Raw genomic sequence first — 9,710 nt, forward strand, 5'->3', positions numbered from 1 at the left:
GCACGTAATCTGATGGCAAAGAGAAACTACATCTGACACACAAGAGAACTAAGTGTCAAACCGTAACGGGTAAGTTTGGCCGTAAAAGCTTTGCACATTTTCAAAACTGAGCATTTCCCTCCCATTATTGGTTCTGAATGTGTTTTGCAGAATTCCTTGCAACATCAAGGTTTCTTCACAAACCTACATATTTACCTACAGAGAGAGATCTGAAATAATGCAATACATAGGCATGCAAAGCGCTTTGCTCCGTGACTTGATTACAGAACTGATGAACTTAGAGAAGTCACGGCATTCCAGCAGCCAAAGCTCTCTTGCGAGGCGTTATCTATAGGCACACACCACTAGAGTGAAAGCGCATCCCTCGGGAGCAGCCATGAGAACGTCTTACTGATTCACAGTCTCCTCTCAAACACGTCAGCTCCTGCCAGCTCCTCCTCTCGCCTCCTCAGGGACTGATGGGTGAAAGATCCCTCCCTGCCTTCACCAAGTGCAGCCAACAGCAAAATTGTACGACTTGTTTTCAAAACGTATGGACAAAGGCTGTGCCCAAGAACACTCAGCAGAAGATTCTATTTTTCTTAGTCGTCTCTGAATTTTCATGGCAAATATGACCCCTGCCAACTTCACTAATACTCCCTTAGAGAAAAGGACTCTTTCCATCTGTCGTGGTTCAGCCTCAGCTGGCAACTGAACACCACGCAGCCGCTCGCTCACCCCCCCCATCCCTGTGGGATGGGGAAGACAATCGGACAAGCAAAAGAACTTGTGGGTTGAGATAAGCACAGTTTAATGATTACAATAAAATGATGATGATAAATGATTATGATAATAATGACAATAATGTTAATATAATAAAAGGGAAAAGAAAGGAAAGGGAAAACAGGGAAAAAAAAAACGCAGAAACACGAACGATACAGCCGCTCACCACCCGCCAACCGACGCTGCCCGTCCCCGAGCCGCGATTGCTCCCTCCCTCCCCCGGCCAGCCCCTCCCAGGTAGCATACTGGGCATGACGTTACATGATATGGAACATCCCTTTGGTCAGTTTGAATCGCTCTCTTAGCTGTGCCCCCTCCCCTCCCAGCTTCTTGTGCACCCAGCAGGGCATGGGAGGCTGGACATGTCCTTGACTAGTATAAGCGCTACCCAGCAACAGCCTAAACATCTGTGTGTTATCTCAACAGGTTTTTTTTTTCCATGCTAATTTCAAAGCACAGCACTATACCAGCTAGAGTGAAGAAAATTAACTCTATCCCAGCTGAAACCATGACACCATCTTTTCACGCACGTGCACATCTTACCTCATACAGGGCTTGTCCTGAAGCCAAGCGCCTGCTGGCAGCGAACGCTAACTGCAACAGATGTAAACTCAGAGCATCGCCTTCACTGGAAAAGGCATAAATTAGGACACTTGGTTACAAAGCTGCTTTATACTCCTCGTTATCCTTTCCTTGGATCTAGGCTGAGGTTTCCTGAATAGCACTGTCTCGCTGAAAAGAAAAACAGCCCTTCCCAAAGCATGACAATTGGTCACATTTAGCCGCTAAAACACAACGGAGGACATTTGGACACTAACAGCTTCTGGGGCAAAGGCTAACCATGCAGTCTGAAAGCTTTAACATGTTCTATCGACTAAAAATGGTTGGGAATAGTTCCTGACGGTGAAGAGTTCTCAACCAAAACTGCTTTACAGTCAAGCTGAAAAAGATTGCCACTCTACGAGCAGCCGAGCTGAGTAAATAGCTTGCTGATGCTGAGAGGGGCAGATCCTTCCACCCTTCCCTTCCCACCAGAGCTCCAGTCCCTCTCCTGCACACACGGCACCTTCCACACCCTCGTTTCAGTCATTAGCCCAGCAGGAAACCACCGACTTGGCTGCTGAACACCTTCCCTGCCAGGCGAGCTGAGCTGGCTCACCAAGGCTCAAGCTGGCACCAGGGAACCGGCCACGCTGTCACCTCCTCCTTTAGGGGCAGCAGGCTGGTGGATCGGCACCGTTAGTGCTCTGGAGCTGCAGCCTCAGCTGCTTTTGAGGGCATTTTAATATCACGGCGTGAATATCAAGCAAACCATGAAGCAGTCATCAGGAAACAAAGGAAATCTTTTAAGAATGCCAGCACAAAAATATGGCCCTGTCGCTTTGCCTCCTTTCAGCAGGGAGGAACTAGGAGGTCCCTCTTCATCTCTGCTCCATCCTGTACAAATCGCACCGTAAGCTCCTTCCATAGCTGAGAGAATCTCCTGCACAGCCAAATAAACCAAACAAATACACCTGTCTCAACTCTATGTGAGCAAATACTAAAAAGAAAATGCAGCGGCTTATAGTAAGTTTTTATTCACCTTTCTTGCGTCGACTGAAGAGCCCACAAGGAGCAACATTTGCGAGGACCATTCTCAGGCTCTTGGAAAGTAACGGCGCAGACAGGAATCCTTCCTCCTTCAAGCTGCGAGTGGTGCCTGCAGGTTTAAAAACAAAGAAAAACCAAAGACAAAGAAAGCAGGTGAGCGACTGACCCTGCTCTTTGTAGAAGGGGAGAAGCATCTTCTGAGCAAAGAGCCCCTGACGTGCTTCTCCTCAAAGCACAGAAGGTCACGCTCCCGTCTCAAACAAGGGAGCCAAGGAAGCGACTGCTTTTGATGCAACAGCCACGAGGTGAGGAAATGACTGTCCATCACGTGCAATAACCTGGCTTTATCTCCTCCTCTGCCTGCGGAGGAGGAGCAGGAAGGATTCCTTCAGCTGCCAGGCAAAAGATTGTTCCTACTGTTGTCGCCTGCTTCAATATTGAACTGAAAATGCAGCGTCTCTTCTGCACAAGCTGAAAACAGCGCCAAACACAAGTAGTATCTTGTTTCTTTACTTGGGCTATGGAAAGCATTTCTCCTCCAGACTTCGGAACCTTCCTTGCCCCTTCACAATCTAGTCTTGCCACCTCACTTTCTCTCCACTCTCTATTTATGCCTCCAGTAGTTCCCGCTGAGTCACTGCAGATTTGCTTCACTGAATCCTTCTCTGAATTGGGTCAAATATTTCAAGCCAGATTGCTCTTTGGCAGATTTGTAATCATCTCTCTAATTTCTCTGTTGCTTATCAACCGACGTGACCCTTACCCTCATCTCCAAGTCTTCCAAGCAGACTTTCATTCACAGGCAGCGCAGCCTTGGCATGGGTCAAGCCCCTCTTTTGGTCAAGGCTGAAATGTGGGAGAGAATGTCTTTTCAGGCACCGAGCAGCTCTTGATCTTTCATGTCTCACTCGTTTTTTACCTAAACGCTTTAAAGAGCCTTATCACCAAAACCCCATCGTTAACCTACTTCAGCCTTTCAACGTATGCCCTCATTGCAGGAGCTGGTTCTGAGAAATAACGTCTAAAACCTCTTTCATTGAAACACACCCATTTCCTGCTGTCACTGACTACTACTGACAGAACAAACTGCCTTACAGAGGCAGCTCTCTCACATCGTAACTGCCTGACAGACCCCAAAGAAGCGACCTTTCCGCAGTTCCTCAGCCCACGGGCACAATAAGGCAAACAACCCCAGCCCGCTGGGGAGAAGGCGGCCCACTGAATCCATGTCTGACTCAGTGGTTACTTCACAAGGGGATTCCTAAACAGGCCAAGATTACACTGCACAGTTCCGTCCCTGAAAAAGGGCTCTTTAAATTAACAGACTTCCTCCTCAAGCAAAGCCTGGAGAGCCCTGCACCTCCAGGCGTGACCCAGTGCAAAGGGCGACTTACTCCCGCTGCAGAGTTTTCACATCCCACAGTGACAGGGAGCCGTCGGAAAAACCCACGGCGAGCTGGTTGCTTCTGCTGATGTAGCGCAGGGTCGATATTGCTGTTCCTGAAGGGCTTTGCAGTTGAAAGCAGAGATGTCTCCCTTCCCCGGTCACCATTTCTCTTCTTAGTGGAACTCCAGCAGCAATTCTAGCGGCAACTGGTAGACCTGCACGCACAAAACCACACGCTAAATGAAGGTGTTATGCCACTTAGGTTGCATCTGAAACACGGACGTGACAACATGTATAATCTAATCCTACCGTCCCCGGCAAAATACCCATTTGTGAAACACTTGCTTTGCTCTTTCCATTTTGCATGTGCTCAGAGAACATAAGAGCTCTCGCACTGCACAGGTATTCTCTCTCCTATTTCAAAACCAGGTAAAAGCGCAACCTTCATAGGCAAATTCTTCCTGGACCCTGCACATCAGGAGTTTGGGCCTCATGATGAAGTTACCTGAAGTGGCATTAACTCCTGAGGCCACTCTTGTAAGCGCCAGAACAGTGAATGCAATCCGAATACGCAGATTAGAGGTTTCTTTCATCCAAACGCAGCGATTTTGATAAGGCATATTTGCTTCAAAAAACAAGCCTAAACTTTGCCCCAAGCCAATGAACAGAAGCAGAAGAACGTTCCCAAGACAGAGGGCACGTCCGACACACCTTCCTATCCGGCAGCTGCACCGACTCGGAGGCTCAAATTCCTACCCCTCACTGGCGAGAGTCACAGTGACAGAGGGACCCTGGTGGGAGGGGGCGTCTGTGACATTAGGAGGAGTACGAGGCCGCTCCCATTTTAATCCATTCAGGACCAGACGGTGTCAAACCGCCAGCTGTAATCAGCAGTCAGAAACGTCTGCGCACCAGTAGCTTCCAAGTGGGATGCGTGTTGTTGATTCAAAAGACACAAGTTTTCTTCCTTTTCAATTCAGGTTTAGAAACTGCCGCTTACCCGATGGCTCATTTTCCCTCTGGCTGCAGGATGGATCACCCAAACAGAGCTCCACCACAAGTAGATGACCAACATCTTTTGCCACCGCTGCCGCTCCAGCGAGCCACCACAGAGCCTGGGGTAGGTGCTGAGGGCTCACGCTGCCGCCTCCGGGACTAGTTCTGGGCTCTATAGCAGTTACCTACAGGAAACCTACAAGTTAGTATTTAACCTGTTTGACAAGCGAAAGAGAAATCACTCAAACGTGAAGCCAGAATTAGCCCATCACAAACAAGAAAGTAAACACAGGATTGTAAGACTTAAAAACACAGCATTGTTTACCATTACATCAAGAAAAAAACAAACAAAAAAAAACACAGAAAAAAAAGCCCTGTGCAGAAATCCATTACTGCCTTGCATTTACTGGATTTCCTACAGTTATTTCACTGAGTTCACTCCAACTGCAATGGCGCATTCTACCATTACAGCTTACCAATTTCCATTTCCTACTTAGAAACCATTAACTCAAAGAAAACATAGAAAATCACTCATATGCAAGAAACTTTACCACATTTAAGGGACCTAAGGACGAAAGACCAAACTCACTCTCGCCCTCCCACTGCTCCCAGCCCAGCAGCCCTGGGATACAGCCTACGCCTTCTTTGCCAAACAGCTGTCGCGGCAAATCACGGCTCTAAGTGAGACGCGGCAGCGGCCAAGTTGCGTGGGAGACACCCCAGTGCCCTGGGAAGGGAGTATTTGGACAAAGTGGGGAAGGGACAGAATAGCTTAGTAACATTTACACCAGTCCTCGGGCAGAATCAAAAGGGCAACCAGGGAAAGCAGAAGAGTTTTAAACGCACACCAGCACCTCCGTGCATGTGAACACAGACTTAAAAAGCCGGCCTAAACAACGGCAAAAAGCCCAGCAGCTTGGTCGACAAAAGCCAACTCCGGCTGAGGAGAAGCGCACGCTGCTCTGCAACACGCGGAGCCGCCTGCCAGCAGCTTTAGTACAAGGCCCTCATGAAGACAGACCTTTCAGCACCTGCAGCCCCTCCCGGGACAGCCCTGACTGCTCCAGCAGAGACACCAGCACGTGAAGGCTCCTGCACTAAGGCTCGGCACTGGCTTTGCATATTCTCCTAGGCTGCTGCCAACTCCTTCTGGGAATGAACGCAGAAAGCCTGTCTCAGCTCCCTCACTCTGAATGCTGCCCTTCTGCCTCGTGCAAACCAGGAAGAGTGGGGAAAATACCATTCCATAGCTCTGAAACATGCAACCGGTATAAACCAATTTAATATCACTAATGTTTTCAATTCAGAGCTGCTTTTACAAGAAGCCGATTCAAATAATACTCCAGTATCAGTTTCCGTTTCCTGCTGCGCGTCCCCTGCGTATCCAGAGGGCAACTGGAGATCTGGAGATGCTCCCACAAAAAAATAGCCAACCAAAGCCAAAACTAAATGCCCCTGCCAATTCCTGCTAAGCTTGTGAGTTTGTTTTTTTAATCTCACTCGTTTACTCTCTGCATGACCACACACCTCCTCTTACACTAAAAGGCAGTCGGACAGTCACTCTAAATACCCTGGATTAAGGCACCAATGGCTCCACACCTTGCACCAGAGTCACTCTCTGTCAGTGTTAACCTGTACAACTTAGTTGCCCACAGAAGATACACCCACAAGGAAAACAGTCCTGAAATTAAGGCGCCCATTAAAGCCTTAAAACAGTTGTGACAAAAACTGCAGAGAGTGATGTTCAGACCAGATCCGCATCTCACTTTTTAAAAGAATCAGTGTGAAAATCAGAGAAACATTCCGGCAGATTAAAAACCCCGACCAGGTAATGTATAAACGTGGAAGGAGGAGTTACCAAAGAAACTCAAAACATAGGGGCGGTGGCCACGTGCCAGATTTATCTACCTGGTTTTGCTGACCCTGACTCCCACTCTCAGCTGGGAAGTTCACAGCCCCGCGAGCAATACCTGTGCCCTGTCCATGCTGGTCTCACTCCTCTCACAACAGCAACAAGTGGGGAGCGAAATGAAAGCAACAGACCAAGCATGCTTGTACTCCAGAGCACTCACCAGGGCACAAGAGCCAAAATTCAGAGAAGCCTAGGCTTTATTCCAAAGTTCATAACCTTTATGACACAACAGCCAACTTTCCCCACCAAGGCTTCTTCATATTCACCCCTTCAACAGTGAACCGCTTTTCGGTGCTGTAGAAAAACTCCCTCAGACAACGGAGAGTTACGACTACATTTGATTGCAAATCACTTCTGTAGACACAGATTCAAGATGTGACACGATCCTTCTCTACCTTCCTTTTCCCATTCCCAGCACAAACATCATGTACTCATGGATGATACGCTCATGTCAGCGCACAGCTTGCCTTTCCATCTCAAACGCTGAGATTTATCAGGATGAGGGGCAAACTCACACAGCGGAGCACCAACCCAGCTCAGCTCGTTAGAAATCACCACCACACAAACGCTCACGGCCAGCAATCACCCCGTAGCACTACAGACAAACAAAACCCCGCCGGGATCCCAGCGAGTCAAACCAAATCACGCGCTGGAAAGCCGAGTAATACCTAAGTATTGATTTGTTGCAGATTCTAAGGTGGTAAAAATAGAGTGAATCTCGATGTTCCATTAACTTAAGGTGACTCTTGCCTACACTCAGATAAGGAGCCGAGGGGAGAGGCCATCATTTGAGTTTACGGGTTAGAGAAGACGGGGACAATTAGTAACATCACACCAGAGTCTCCCACCTGCACGAGCACCGTATTCAATATGCAGAGATTCAAGGGCTTCAGGCTGAAAGTCAACCTGCCAGAGAACTCAGTGAAGGTTGTGTTTCCCATCCTAAGCCAACAGAAAAATGTGTTTTGCTCTAAAGTCACCTGCTTGCTGGTCCCACACTCGTGGGAATGTGCCTAAGTCTTTTACAGCACAGCCACGGAAGTCTCAGATACTTTCAAGACAGTATTTATGACAGAAACGAACCATTCAGGACATGTATGTTACAGGCACTTTAAAGGGGGGGGTGGGGGGTGGGGAGAGGTTCTTTTTCACTCTGGCCAACAAAAGGTACTTTTCAAGGCCTTCTAGTCAAAGTGGAGAATTAGGTAACTACGTGCTCTAACGTAAAACCAGAAAACTTGTTTTACCCTCAGCAAACTCAAAGGATAATGGTACCATTAACCCCACCATTTCACACCAAGGTGCTCTCGACTGGACACTCTGCAGCGACAGTGTGGTGACGCAATAGAGAAAATAGACTTCCTAACAAAGAGACGCTCCAAAGCTGCTCCTGAAACAGCGTTATGCAGCACCTGACAGCGTTTCCCCCATTAAAAAGCACCTACCCTTCCTGGCAGAACAACTGCTCTAACCACGCTCGATGTCCCCGGGTCATACAGGCAGAGGACACTTCCCTCTGCTTCTCTCAAGCCAACCAGCAGCCCCGTTCCCGTCTGCCAGGAGACCTCCTTCACCACGCGGATGGTGGGAGGCGGCTGCTCACGGGCTCCACTGAAACGGTGTGCAGAGAGCCGCTCCCCCGTCACAGCGCTCACGACCTCCAGCTGAGGGCCACACGCCAGCCAGGCCAGGCCACCTCTCCCTGGAAGAGCAGGGAAAGCTGGCTAAAGCCAACTCCCAAGAGACGATTGAAAACAACTGGAAAATCACAGTCACTGCCCCTTTGCTTCAACAGAGGTGCCTCACAGAGGGAGACAGACTTACCGAATTCTGGTCAGTCATTGAAAATCACCCACTGAACCCTCAAGCAATACATCTTCAAATGAACCACCTTATGATTTTGCATTTGTGCTTGTCATTCCTGCACTGAAGAGTTCTGCTTGTTTGGGATAAAGATTACAATATGTTGATCTCTCGTCTTTATACCATATTCAGCTTGGGTTTGCTAGAAACCATCTGAACGCCTACGGGAATACAACTCCTAAAGCGTACTTCAAACAGAGCAAATCTCAGCCAATTCTTTTCTACTTTACTAACTTTGCTTGACACAAGCCTACTTTGGGCAGGGATTTGGACTTCAGCAAGGAGTTACCTTAAAATGGGCACTGCGGGAGCCAATTTCAACTTTCACACACGCTGATCACAGAGAGAATTTAGCACATTTAGTTTCACTGAACTACTTCCAACACAAAGGGAGTATTAACTCAGTTACTGCACTTACAGTCACATAGAGGGATTCTACGTGGTCTCAGCAGATGCCCGGACACCCAGGCAGGCACCCGGCGCTACCTTCCGATCACCTACAAAGTCAGCTACCTCATCTGCTCAGCCACTCTCAGCACCTCTCACGGGACACTCCTCTGCATCCTATTAAATGCTTTGCAAACCCGGCTGCAGCGCCTAACAGGGCTTTCCTCTTCCTTCTGTTTGTATTCAGGCTAGCAACAAAAAAGCAGGGCCGTTTGCTGCTGTAACACTGGGGGGGAACTCTTTCTGCAGGCGATGTTATGATGGCACCAATAAATACGGCCCAAAACAACACTCGGACTTTTTTGACAACTGCCCTTCATTCAATCAGAAATTGAGGAGGGGTCACTGACTTGCGCCTGTTATTTTAATGGCTCAAGATTGGCGCAGGATGTTGTCATTTCAAAGTTTAACTACACTAATGTTGTGATATTACCATTTTCCTAGTTTTTTTCATAGCTCACCCTTTCTGTTTTCTCAAAACGTGAGGCACCTGAGCAGCACCAACCTGACACAGCTGATGCTGTGACCCCGTGCCTCAGGTCACCTCCAGGCAGTAACAACTTCACAGCAAGACCCAGTTGCAAGGAAAAGGCTCACCTCTGCAGAACTGCCCGCGCAGCACAGACCCTCGGCTGGTCTCATCTTCCCCAAGAGCCTGAATGGTCACCTCGGGAAACTGCAGCAGGCTGCTCATTACCTGAGACGCGAGGTCTCGCATTCTTCACTCTAAATAAAGACAAAAATGCAAAAAGA

The sequence above is a fragment of the Phalacrocorax aristotelis genome, unplaced genomic scaffold, assembly GCF_949628215.1.
Source record: "Phalacrocorax aristotelis unplaced genomic scaffold, bGulAri2.1 scaffold_111, whole genome shotgun sequence".
Taxonomy (NCBI): Eukaryota; Metazoa; Chordata; class Aves; order Suliformes; family Phalacrocoracidae; genus Phalacrocorax; species Phalacrocorax aristotelis.